Here is a 13,422-nt window from a genome sequence, read left to right as displayed (position 1 = left end):
TCAAGGGGTTTTCTCCTTGAAAGAAAAGTGATGCTTCTGCTGAAGTGCCTTAAGCCTGCATTCCTTCTAAAGGCCAGCAGAGGGCAAGTCCAGTGGATGCAAAAAGAAGCTCACTTGTATAGAAGTCTATGAGCAAATGACCCCACTCCTCACTTAAATTATTACCCCAGCAAACATTTTCGTAATGAGTTTATGGTCTCAATAGCTAGTTTCAGGTCTTTTTCGATACAGCATGATGTTCATTTTGTAAATTACGATCCCATTTTGAGTAAATGAGGCAATAAAGCAGGGTAAGCTTTCGGACTGTGACCTCTAGAGGGTCCTCAGAGTTACTGCAGACGAGCTGTCAAATTATTGTTTGATATATTTTCATAAGTTTTTCTTTATTTAAAAAAAGTACCTATGTATGACAATATACATGAACATTAATCTTACATATTTTGCCTTTTGCAACAACTTACCTTTGTGAAAGTGGAGAGTCCTCCTTCACCTACCTGAAAATCAAATATAGGTCAAAACTGCATTAATCAGCATTTTAACAAATGCAAATGCACCCCAATTAGCTGAAAGGCTAGTTTTCATCGGCAGTCCCTTCGCCAGCTATAAAAAGGCATCCTCGAAAAATTAAATACAACAATAAGATACAGCATGTAAAACAGGTCAAAACATATTGCATTATAGCAAAAAACACATCACATATAAAACAATTAAAGACAAAATCCGCTATCATACGTTACAGTTAAATATTACGTGTCAGCTCGAGTTTACCACTTACGGCGGGGTTTTTGAAATGGGTTTTTGGTTAGATGCCTAAAATAAGGTCTGTGGTTAACACAAGCTTAAGAGACTTCCCCATTTTGTTCTACGACATAAAATTCGTCAGTAAATTCCCCACTTGTGAACTTTGAAGCTTCTATGCGTCTTAAAAAAAAGGTGGTTGCTAACAAGTGTCTAAATGAGACTACAGAACGTTATCACACCAAGCTGTGCTAAACATGGCTTTACAGTCTTGTTATGGTGGTGACGTTGGGTCATGCAAGCATAGCAGGGGCGGCTGGCCAATAGAGGGCAATAGGGCGCCGCCCCTGCTCGAGCCACAAAAGAAAAGAAAGATGATAATAAATGTGTGATTATCATCATCATCATTATTGTCATATATACACACAATATATTAATTATTCTGATAATTTTCACTTGAAACAGCTCGTTCTGCCTCTGAATATCCAATCAGATGCAGTGTTAAGTCACATTCCGGCCCTTTGGGGCAATATCAGCCTGGCTGGAAATCGCCGCGACTCACTCTCACAGACTTCCATGTAAAATGTTTTTTTTTTTCTAAATGCAGGCACTCCAGTGCAATCTCTATGGGTTCCGGGAGGGCTTGCCCCAACGTGTTTTCGTCATACGTAAACCACCAAGTATCATTCATGTGCTCCTTGGATGGTCCGATTTCCCATGTCGGGAAGTCGTTCTTACTTCATTGTGTGTTCATGAGCATTTAGGTGGTAATGTGGAGACATCATGGACATTACAAAGAAGATGTGTTGTATTTTATCACTCAAAATGTTTAAAAAACACATCATCAACCGTTAACACTGAAATATTGCTTACCGTCGGAAACTCATTTTTCCGATTATTATGACATCACATGAGGCAGCGCCACACAGCGCAAATGTGGCACCCCATGGAAGATGAGGCCCTATGCACAGCGCGTGTTCTGCATTTAGGGAGGGGCGGCCCTGATTGCCCCCCCTGAGAAATTTGGCAGGAGCCGCCACTGAAGCATAGTGTAGTTTGTTTACAGCCTAATGCTAGCTTTTTACTTCTGGTGATTGCATTTAGGCCTCAATAATCATGAAAGTGGTGTTAATAAGTGACAATATCTTGCTGAACAAAATGTGTAAGTATCATAAACGTTTGCTTGCCACAGAGCTTATTTTCGGCAGTAATCCAAAAGCCAGTGGAAAAATCCAATTGCCGTTTTGATGAGAGAACCAGTGTGATCTGCATCGACCTACAGAAAAACGTCATCCCTGGGGTCAGTTTATGGTTAAAACACTAAACTCAAAGCTTCAAAACAGTAGTCCTTAAACCAATCAGTGATTATGTCCACTTCACTTATTTTGTTAAGTCTTTGGTTAAAATTGAGAAACCCTGTATTGATAAATTAAGCAGATCAGTGTGTCAGTTTTTTGTTAATCCAGTGGAATAAATATATAAATGATTTAAGTACATAACCATATTGATGTAAAAAAAAAAAATCCTGCAAATGTTGTAATTTGCAGTGTGGCTTGCAATAGTGAAATACAACACGATATCTGGAGTATAAAGATACTTTTGCCATATTGCCCAACCATGTAAATTAGTGATAGTAGTGTACATACTGTAGTATATCATAAGGTGGTAACAACTGGCACGCTATCATGCACATACTGTCTCGTCACATCATCAGAGACATTGGATAACATCAACATACATATTACCCAGCAATCATCATTGCAAATCTGTATATACAAAAAAATCAAAGAAAATGAGAAATTATTAATTTAATTTGACAATATTAATATTTGACTTATAGAATATTTGAATCATAGAATGGTGATTTACAGTTATAGAATAAGCATATCATTTTGTTATAGATCCTATTGACTGTTTTACAAATAAAGACGGCAGAGACAGGTTTGCCTTTTTCAAGGACATGTTTAGCAAATGGCATGTGCATTCTTTGAGGGCCCACTCTCCATGGGCCCCCAACCTCATGAGCCCTGGTGCAACCACACTGCCTGCACTTATATTTATGCCCTTGCTGTAGTAACAAAACAGTCACAGGGAGCTTTTCTGCTACATATTAATTGTTACTTTAGGTACTATGATACTTGTTGATGAATGTATTTTTGATATTTTTACTCAAGTAAATGATCTAAAGACTTCTTCATTTGTCATTAAGAAGAAGGTATAAATGTTATAAGTATTGACACAATTTCAGCTTTAAGTCCAAGGGGACTTGAGAAACCACTAGAGGGAGCAACAACAAACAAATGCAAAGTAGTGAGGATGTGGTGTCAGGGTTTATGTCATCCTCACTCACTGTCTGCGGTTCCCAGCATCAACAGAGGCTTCATTGTGTGTTCATTCTTTTGGTCATCAAAATGATCATGGTGGCGTTAAAGAATTCAGCCAGATAGTTTACAGTTGTTAGATCAGACATGTCTGCACTAAGACTGGTTATAAATCGGAGGAGTACAGCAGAAAAAAATACTCTTCCTTCTGTTTTATTTCTCTGGATCATGCCATGCTCATCAAATGCTTTTTTCTATCTTAACCTCTCCTCTTGCAATCTGATTCTGTCTTCTCACTGAAAGCAGCCGGCTGAAGATGAATGCAAGTGGCTGAGGGCTGAGGGAAGACAATGTCTGCAGAGCCTCTTCAGATGGATATTGACCAAAAGGGGAAAAAGCTGATGGAATTCCATTGACCTATGGCAAACTGCTCCGTGTTACACAACCAGATCAATGTCCTCTCTCCCTCTTTTCTCCATTCACCTCTCTCTGGGGGACTTTTAATGCTCAAACTTGTTCTCGCTGGGGAACCGAGGCGGGAGGGGGGGAGCACCTGAAAATGTTGACAGATGTGTGAGAAAGTGTTCTGTGAAGCTCCTCAGGATTGTTGGTAAGTGCGTTTGATCTGCGAGATTGAGGGACGGCGAGCCAAGGTTTCAGCTGCTGTTGTATATTCCTCCTCCGACTTCAGAGGGAATGTAAGAAATAGAGAGATTCTGTGATGTGGAGGATCCTGCGCAGATGCTGCATATGCTTCTCTCGCTCTGAGACACATTTTGTATTCATGCTGTTGACGCGCTACCTTTATGTTCTGTGACCAAGGTCAGTGGTTGAAAATGTCTGATTAAATCCCTCTGGTTGATTTGTGATTCTGAATTTTATAAGGACAAGCGTGCTGGGTCAGAATCCCTGACTTACAACAGGCACAACAAAGATGATGTCAATGTTTCATGTCTGCTGTGGTGAGGAATCTGTCAGGCAGGCCTGAAGCTGAGTGGAGGAGTTTGATGAGTCAGACATTTGTTTGATCAATATATTCTTATGATCATATTCTTATGTTCAGCATATTCTCATTTCATTTGAACACAGGTACGTGCGCAGTCCACAGTCGCTTTTTCAAATCCATCATCCACTAAAAAATGTTATGCATAGAAAGCAATATGTTTTATTAATCAATTGGATATGAAAATTCACAATACAAGACAAAATATAAAGGCACATTTCCCCTCTTGCTTCTCTCCGCTGGAGTTCCCTCCCTAAGCTGTTAATAGACAGCCATCCTCGACTGGTAACCTTTTGATTGCGTCTTGCATTTGGCGCCGCGGCTACCTGGCTCATGAAATGAAACTGTGCAGCTATTAAATTGCACTCTGCTGCATGTACAGTATTATTGTCGCTGTCGTGCGTTTCTTGATAGGCTAACGTTACCCTCTCTTTGTCTTGGCAGATTACAAGAAGGACAGTTTGCCTCCATATATTTTCACTTCTTTTATCTTGCTGTCCCGTCTATCCACCTCTGCCCTGTTCCTCTCTCTTTTTGCGGGTGTAGGTGACCCGCAGGTCACATTTATTTCCTCTTGGTCAAACAACTCAATAAAGGCTCTTTATGGGTGCACAAAAACACAGGAAATCGAACCTGGTATGTAAACAGTTACAGATGACAAATACAGAGTTGGTGTGCAAAGGCCTTAAGAGTCTTCAGCCCTGCTAGTTGCTTTGTGAGGCTGTGACACTCGTGAAGGAAGCAAAAATGTTGGATAAAGTTGAGGTCCAAATTTGTTGTAATAATTTGCCAGGGATCGGTGTTGCAATAAAGTACTTTGCAAATCCTTTGTGGGAGAGTGGTGAAAACACTGAGGTCTTAATATGAGATTTTATCACATGTAGTGTTGATTGAGCAAAGAAATTTGATAGAGAGATAAGAAAGACACACTTTATCTTCTTTGAGACACAGCATAATGTAGTTATAATATACGCTCACTGGCCACTTTATTAGGTACACCTTGCTAGTACTGAGCTGGACCCCTTTTGCCTTCAGAACTCCCTTAATTCTTTATAGCACAGATTCAACAAGGTGCTGGAAACATTCCTCAGAGACTTTGGTCCATATTAACATGATAGCATCACACAGTTGCTGCAGATTTGTCAGCTGCACATCCATGATGAGAATCTCCCGTTCCACCACATCCCAAAGGTGCTCTATTGGACTGAGATCTGGTGACTGTGGAGGCCATTGGAGTACAGTGAACTCATTGTCATGTTCAAGAAACCAGTTTGAGATGATTTGAGCTTTGTGACATGGTGCGTTATCCTGCTGGAAGTAGCCATCAGAAGATGGGTACACTGTGGTCATAAAGGGATGGACACGGTCAGCAACAATACTCAGGTAGGCTGTGGTGTTTAAACCATGCTCAGTTGGTACTAAGGGGCCCAAAGTGTGCCAAGAAAATATCCCCCACACCATTACACCACCACCAGCAGCCTGAACTGTTGATACAAGGCAGGATGGATCCATGCTTTCATGTTGTTGACACCAAATTCTGACCCTGCCATCTGAATGTGGCAGCAGAAATCCAGACTCATCAGACCAGGCAACGTTTTTCCAATCTTCTATTGTCCAGTTTTGGTGAGCCTGTGTGAACTGTAGCCTCAGTTTCCTGTTGTTAGCTGACAGGAGTGGCACCTGGTGTGGTCTTCTGGTGCTGTAGCCCATCTGCTTCAAGGTTGGATGTGTTGTTGGTTCAGAGATGGTCTTCTGCAGACCTTGGTTGTAACCAGTGGTTATTTGACTTCCTGTTGCCTTTCTATCATCTTGAACCAGTCTGGCCATTCTCCTCTGACCTCTGGCATCAACAAGGCATTTTGGCTTTCTGGATATTTTCTCTTTTTCAGACCATCCTCTGTAAACCCTAGAGATGGTTGTGTTTCTGAAATACTCCAGCCCGTCTGGCATCAGCAACCATGCCACGTTCAAAGTCACTTAAATCACCTTTCTTCCTCATTCTGATGCTCAGTTTGAACTTCAGCAGGTTGTCTTGACCATGTCTACTTGCCTAAATGCACTGAGTTGCTGCCACCTTATTGGCTGATTAGCTATTTACATTAACAAGCAGTTGAACTGGTAACTGGTAAACCTAATAAAGTGTATACGGTAGTAGGTGACATTTCTAGACAGGCTGACCATCACCATAAAATCTTAGTTTAGTGTGTTAACATGCCGGAGCTGAAATTTCTTTTTTGCAGGTGTTTGGTCAGTTTGAAATTTTGACCTGATGATAGTGTTTGAAATAAAATCAGAGGATTGCCAGAGTCATCCTGATTCATCCTTTGGGGATCTCAAATGTCTGTGCAAAATTTCATGCCAATTAATCCAGTCATCAAAGAGGAAGAACAACAGACTGACACAGTAAGCCCTGGTCCCTGAAGCCAGATATATTGGTATTTAAAAAATATCCAAAAAGCCACAGACTTTAAATGTCACCTATTTCTTACTTTCTAATCAGGAAGATCTGAATTTAACTGGAGAGCTCAAGTCTAAAAACAAGTTTCATGTTTATCTAACTGCACAAAATAGAGTCACAAAGGTTTCTACAGGATCAGAGTATGAAACCAACAAATATAAGAAAAACAAAAACAGAATGACTTTTCAACTATTAAAAAAAGAGAACAGAAACTGCTCCACCGAATGAGAAAGGACCTTAAATGGTCATGTTTCAATTAGTGAAAAGATTGTATTATCATTCTCCAGGTGAGAAACAATATATCAGCCGTGCAGGTCATTGGATTTCAAGACTCGCGGGTGAGGGGATTTGGTCAATCATGAAACAGCCAATTGATTTTCCTCTCTTTATTTGCAGAACTTGGCACAAGGCAGAGAGAAATTTCCCTCCCTGGGCACGCTGATTGAATGTAATTTTGTCTTTACGCAGCGAGCACACTTACCACCTGGTTTCTATTTTCTTGGGTTGACATTTGGGGATATGAGATACTTTTGTGAAATGCCCGAGAAAGCCCAAATAGTATAGAAAACAGTGTGGTTTGACTTGGAAGGGTGTAGTTCCTGTGATAAATGTTACTGGAGTGTTATGAGGAGATTATATGGAGAAATGTTTGAAGTGTGCTGAATGTCAGATCAAACCAGTCTTTATTTGTAAAGCAACTTTTCTTTAATGCGTTCAGACTCTCCCTCTGTTCAAGGCCAACATCTAGAATTGTAGAAACTATTAAATGGGGGTTTGAAAAATGAGATTCAGCAATAAGACTCACACTTAAAGCACTGGTTCTTAAACTGCACATTATTAATAGCAATAGCATTTATTCAGAGAATTAGATAAATGCCAAATAAACACCTTCAAATATTCTAATATGCAATAATAGCTGACAGCAATAGCAAATAGCTGACAGTCATGGACAGACTATAAGACAATGGGCCATAGGACACAGAAATGTAAAAGTCCCTCCAACCTGTTTTGCGTTTCTTTGTGGTTTGTTTGCATCCCTTTGTAGTTGGTTTGCATCTCATTGTGGTCATTTTGTGTCTCTTTGTGGTTGCTTCTCTTGTCTTTGCAGTTGGTTGCATGTCTATGTGGTAGTTTTGCATCTTTCTGTGGTTGTTTTATATATCTTTGTAGTCATTTTGCATCTCTTTGTGTTTGTTTCCCATCCCTTTGCAGTCATTTTGCATCCTCTTGTGTTTGTTTTGCATCCCTTTGTAGCTATTTTGCATGTCTTTGTGGACATTTTGCATCTCCTGGACATTTTGTGTCTCTGTGGTTGGTTCTCACCTTGTGGTCATTTTGTGTCTCTAGTATTTTTGTTAAACTTTGTAGTTATTTAGCATTATATTGTTGTTTTGTGTCTCTTTATGGTCATTTTACACCTCTGTGTAGTTGTGTTGCATCTTTTTGTAGTTGGTTTGTGTCACCTTGTGGTCATTTGGTATTTCTCTGTATTAATTTTTCGTTCATTTTTGGTTCTTTTTTGTCCCCTAATGGTCATTTTGTGGCTCTTTTACATTCTTTTTGCATCTCTTTGTATTGGTTTTGCATTGCTTTGTGGCAATTTTGTGTCTTGAAGTTGCTTTGCATCATATTATGGTTTTTGTGCATCATTATGTGGTTGATTTTTCATCCCTGAGGTCATTTGATTGACTTTCCAACGAGAAATGTGAGCAGCCATCTCATACAGAGGCTATGATACTAATAAGTCAACTACCTATTATCTTTTTACTGTGGTAAAGGGAGCATCAGAGGGGACCTGTGCCATCCCAGGCCACCCCTCTGGTGCCACCTCTGTCAACATCCCTTAAGAAGGAACCACAGTTTAATTAGAATATCATTAATATGTGTTTTGTTTTCCATTGACCTGGAACAGGAGTGTGTTCAGCAGCATGACACCACTACCAGGGGACGAGCCAACACATGGTTTCAATATGCGGCAGCTCTGCTTGTTTTAATCAAGACAACACACACAAAAACTCAGTTATGTTGTAACGTGATACTTGAGTGATCTCACATGACGTTTAGCTTTGATTCAAACCATATGCAGTGTGTACACAGAGAACATTTGTTGTGTGTCAGGAAAACTAACCAGTGTTATGTCTTTTGGGCGAGAGAAAGAATGTTTTCCTTGAAGCAGCCAAACACTGCCGTATAACTCCAGCGTTAGAAGCATCCAAATAAGCTCAGTGGTGACGTCAAATGGGGCTGTTTTAAAAAAAAAAACTACTCCCAGTAACAGAACACATTAAGAGCTATTCTAGGGTTCTGCTCTTTGGGGAGATTCTGGGTCTGGAGCCCGATGTTTGAAAATCCTGCTCTCTATCAAAATCCATATGGTTCACTGCTGCCTATGGAAAGGCACATGCCTGCATAATCCCACACACATGTGCTTGCATGGACACTTCCACGTGTACTCACATGAACACAGAAAAACACAAAGCAAGCCATGAACCCAGTGTGCATGCCACAAACACACACAGGTTTGCACACACACTCACAGAGGGAGTGAGGGCTATCTGTGGGCCCAGTCATGCTTCACCCGTGCAGAGGTGTCTGTTAGCAGTGGGAGTTATCATTGGCCATGGAGGCTTATTCCTCTGCCAGGGGAGACCATGCCAGGAAATGACTGATAACAGAGCACAGCAATGACTGGCTCGCGCAGCAGCAGCACATGTAGACCCTTGCAGAGATGAAGGAATGATGGGAATATGTGCACATGCATCATAAAGTACAGCTCGAGCCCTCCCTCCTTTAGCCTTTCCACTAATGACGTGTGTTTACGTTCCATTAGCTCCGAAAGGGTAAACAGGATTGAGGGAGCAGCTCACTCAGAGGTAAAACCACATATTTCTGATCTAATATCTTAAACATTATTTGTTGCAACGTCAAGCTGCAAAATGAAAACGCTCATAGACATAATAAGCATGGAGGAAAATTGATGATTTGTGTGATCGCCCGAGAGAGAATCATAACTTTGAGTCATATGCTGTGGTATTTAATTTAAGTGATTCAATTTATCCTCTGTAATGCCGTCATCTACTGCCAAAATCGTTCTCTATTTGTGCAGGGGAAATGGGAAGGGTCTCAAGATCCTTCACATTTCTTGACAGCTGAAGAACTGGGATTTTTTTTTTATTTGACTTGAGAGTTTTGTCTTTTTTTTCTTAATGGAAATGCTCATGAGGTTAATTAAGCACTCCAGAATACTTCAAAAATACTGAAGAGCAACTGGGTGAAACAAGGACTCTGGATATTTTCAGAAAGTAATTTAAAACTTGCATCAACATGAGGCCACACAAATCTTGGATTCAGTTTGTGAAATACCTTGAGTGTGGAAAATAAGGAATAGTTCAAGTATTTGAATTTGGATGGTGCTGTGGTTTAGCCTTCCCAACCTTAGACGTACAAGAACAGGGTAAGGGGTGGATTTTTTAAGATTATTTTTTGGCATTTTTGCTTTTTTTGATGGAAAGGCTAGTGTGAAATTGGGAGAGAGGGGATGACATGTTGTAAAGGGCCAGAGTTGGAATCAAACCTGCTGCAACATGGACATAGTGTTTGTACATATGGCGCCTGCTCTACTAGGTCAGCTAGTGGGCACCCCATGCCGGATTTTAACTGTTTATTGGCTCTACTGTAAACTGCAATCGTTAGCATGGCTGGCTATCTAGCTTACTACCTTTTGTACTGTAGATTTAAGTGTATTACCTTCAAGAATAAAGACTATTACTAACTACATAAGTTTGTGAGGTTACAGATTGTGTAATAAAAAGAAGTCCTGTTCATGACTGACACATACACTGTTTTTCCCCATAGTTTTTCCCTCCGAATGCTCTGGCAATCACAGCTAACATTACCCAAGACAGTATTTAGCCGTGTTTCCACCAAACACTTTCAGTGTGGTACATTTAGAACCAAAAGAAACCCTTCAGACATGCTACCTAGACCCTATGTCCACTTAGTGTTTCCACTGCAAACGGTACTCTTTCATGTGGGCAAGGTTGTTGTCACTCACTGCTCCCTCCAGCACTCGCTGTATTTTCTCCTTTATCAGTCTGCATCTCATTTATCATCCACAGAACGGGGCTGCATGCCAACATTTTCAGAGCAAAATAGAATAGGCTGCAGTGAGAGTCTTTCTCGATGGGATATGTAAAAATAGCAGCTTTGTGCATTTAGTCCTTCTCAGGCAAGCTCAGGGGTGTATTGTTGCCGTAGCCCACAGGAACAACGCTCAGCGATGCTTTCTTTTTCTTCGAGTGAGGATTAGGATATATGCAGCTCACATAATCCGGTTGAAATGAATTTGTTTTTTAAACACTTGAAGATCCACTCATTACTAAAAGTGTATGCCATATAAAAACTAAAGTAATGGTCAAAGTTGTCACAGTGAAATTTAAGGTGGGCTGATGGATTTTCGTTGTAAACTCATATGTTCAGTCAGCCCAATTAATTAAGTTATTTTTTTTCTTAGACTAACAGCTGTTGCTAGAGGCAGCAAAACATCCGTTCATTTTACATTCATACTGTAGTTTACTAATGTATGTAAAACTCTCCACAGTATGAACAGTGGCTACATGAGCTTCAAGACCAGCCACAACTCCATCTTTTAGTACCTGATCTGTGTGCTAGGTACCCCAACAGAGGGGGGACCGAAACGGTTCCATTGGTACCATCTACAACTTTTCACAGTGTAAACGGGAAAAAAGCGTACTGAACTGAACTGTATCGTATCGGACTGTTAAGTGGAAACGGGGCTTTTGTTTTGCAAAACCCATAGTTCCTCATCCTGAACACATTTTCTCTTGTAATGTTAAAACAAACAATCATGTATGCTCAAAGTCAGACAGGATAATGTTAAAATAATGTGAGATAAATTTTCAAACACAGATGCAGCCACCAAGAATTTCCCCTACCAACTGAAGAACTTTCAGCTGCCAGTTTCCTGCCAGTTACTAGTCAACTCCCAGTTACTGGGAATATCCCTCCCTCCTGCTGTGGACACAAGGCGTGTCCAGGCTCCACGGTAAACACACCCATTAATTTAACTGCATGGTGTCACTATGTATCATGCCTCTAAACCACACTGTAAAACAAGAACAATGCTGGTTCTTTATATCCACGTTTTACTACATGGATCATGAGATCATGATGAGGATGGTAACTATTCCCCTGGGACATGTAGCTTTAGCCTCAGTCTGTTTGTATCATATCATGTAACCATCAATGGCAAGACTTCTTTCACAAAATACTTGCTAAAGCTAGAAACATTAAGAAGTCAGCAGGGAAGAGATTTAACCAACTCAGAGTTTAATTAGCTAGCTAGCTACAGAAGGTTTCCTTTGTCTTCATGTTTGAAATCATAAATCTATTTATTCAGAGTGTTGATTCTGCTGCTCTTATCATTGTAAACCATAGTGCCATGTCAGAATATAAAGCTAGCTTTAGCTTGTCAGAATTGTGGTCACCATTGCCAGGCTCTCTCACAGATGAAGCAGAGCCACAAGTCAGTTCCCCAAGATCAATGCCTTTTTTTTCCTCACTGCACCTGTGCAATGTGGCAAACTGACCATCTGAAAGTGCCGTGAAAACATGTGGGTCATGTGGATGGAAAATGTGGAGGCCAGGTTGGTCGAGCTTGTTTCCTCCTCCTCCTTTTACGACCAATGTGAACAAGAGAAACTTTGGCAATACTGCATTACTGTGAACCCTACTGGTGTAACGTTACAGACCTCTTGCAAACTTGTACTTGCCCAATCGGCCACAGTGGAGTTGGAATTTAACAACATTTCTAAAACTGGCTCAAACTGAATATTGTATGCCCATCTTAAAGGAGACAGGGCTTAGGGTAATTGTCTGTGGTCTTCAAATTCACTCAGTCTGCTTTATTGGCTGCTAATATTTAAAGCTTAAACCTTATTTGTACCATTTTACCAGGTGTCCCAAATTTCCTGACTTCACCCTATAGTTTTCTTGAACTTCGATAGAAGACAGTCACAGACATTTTCTTGTCTCTTGTCCACAAGCTGCCAAAACATTGTCAAGTTAGCACAAGTGATGACCAGTTTGCAAGATTCTTTTTTTTTTTTTTGTCCAGGTGAAGATATACCGTAAAACTAGTCCGATGGCAAAATAAAAAAGGCTGCTTGAGAGGGCGTTTTCAACCAACATATGGTCATAATGGAGGTCATCCTTATGTTCCCAGGGTCCTGTGCCTCATGATATAAACAGATATTGTAAGACACTGGTAAGAGTTAGCTTCGCAGCTTAAATTGCAAAAGAACAAAGGGATACGGACCTGCAGCTTGAATCGTAAAAATATGACCAGCCACTGTGGAGTTATCAATGTTGTAAATCAAGAAAACTCTCCTGCCCACAATTATGAGGGCTCAGCTCTCAAATATATAAGGAGTATAACATCAGTAAGCTGTAGAGGGTGATTTCAACACTGACCCAGGGAAACATTGCAGTGAACTCAAGACCCTTTGAAAGGTCTCTTTAATGTGTCATATAATGAACATGGAGACCCTGGATACATTGATACGCCCCCGTGCTAACATAAGCTTAATTAGCTAACTGAGCTAAATACAGCAGACAACGGCAACAGTCATTTCAGCCAGTAAAAAATCAACAATTGCCAGCTGGAAAACCTCACTTTTATCTCCTATTCTACAAAAATCAAAGACCCATTACTTAAAACTGAACACGGCAAGGCTCAACTTATGGTTTGCTATGGGTCAGGTAGGTGTAAGGTTCTTGTAACTGCTACACAGCGGGAGACAAGTACCCTTGGTTCTGTGAGATTAGATGAACGTACCTTTTGAATATGTTAGTAAACAGTGAAAGGTATGGTGCCAACCCAG

Source organism: Epinephelus fuscoguttatus, linkage group LG9, assembly GCF_011397635.1.
Source record: "Epinephelus fuscoguttatus linkage group LG9, E.fuscoguttatus.final_Chr_v1".
In the NCBI taxonomy this organism is placed as follows: domain Eukaryota; kingdom Metazoa; phylum Chordata; class Actinopteri; order Perciformes; family Serranidae; genus Epinephelus; species Epinephelus fuscoguttatus.
Note: the sequence above shows the minus strand (reverse complement) of the source record.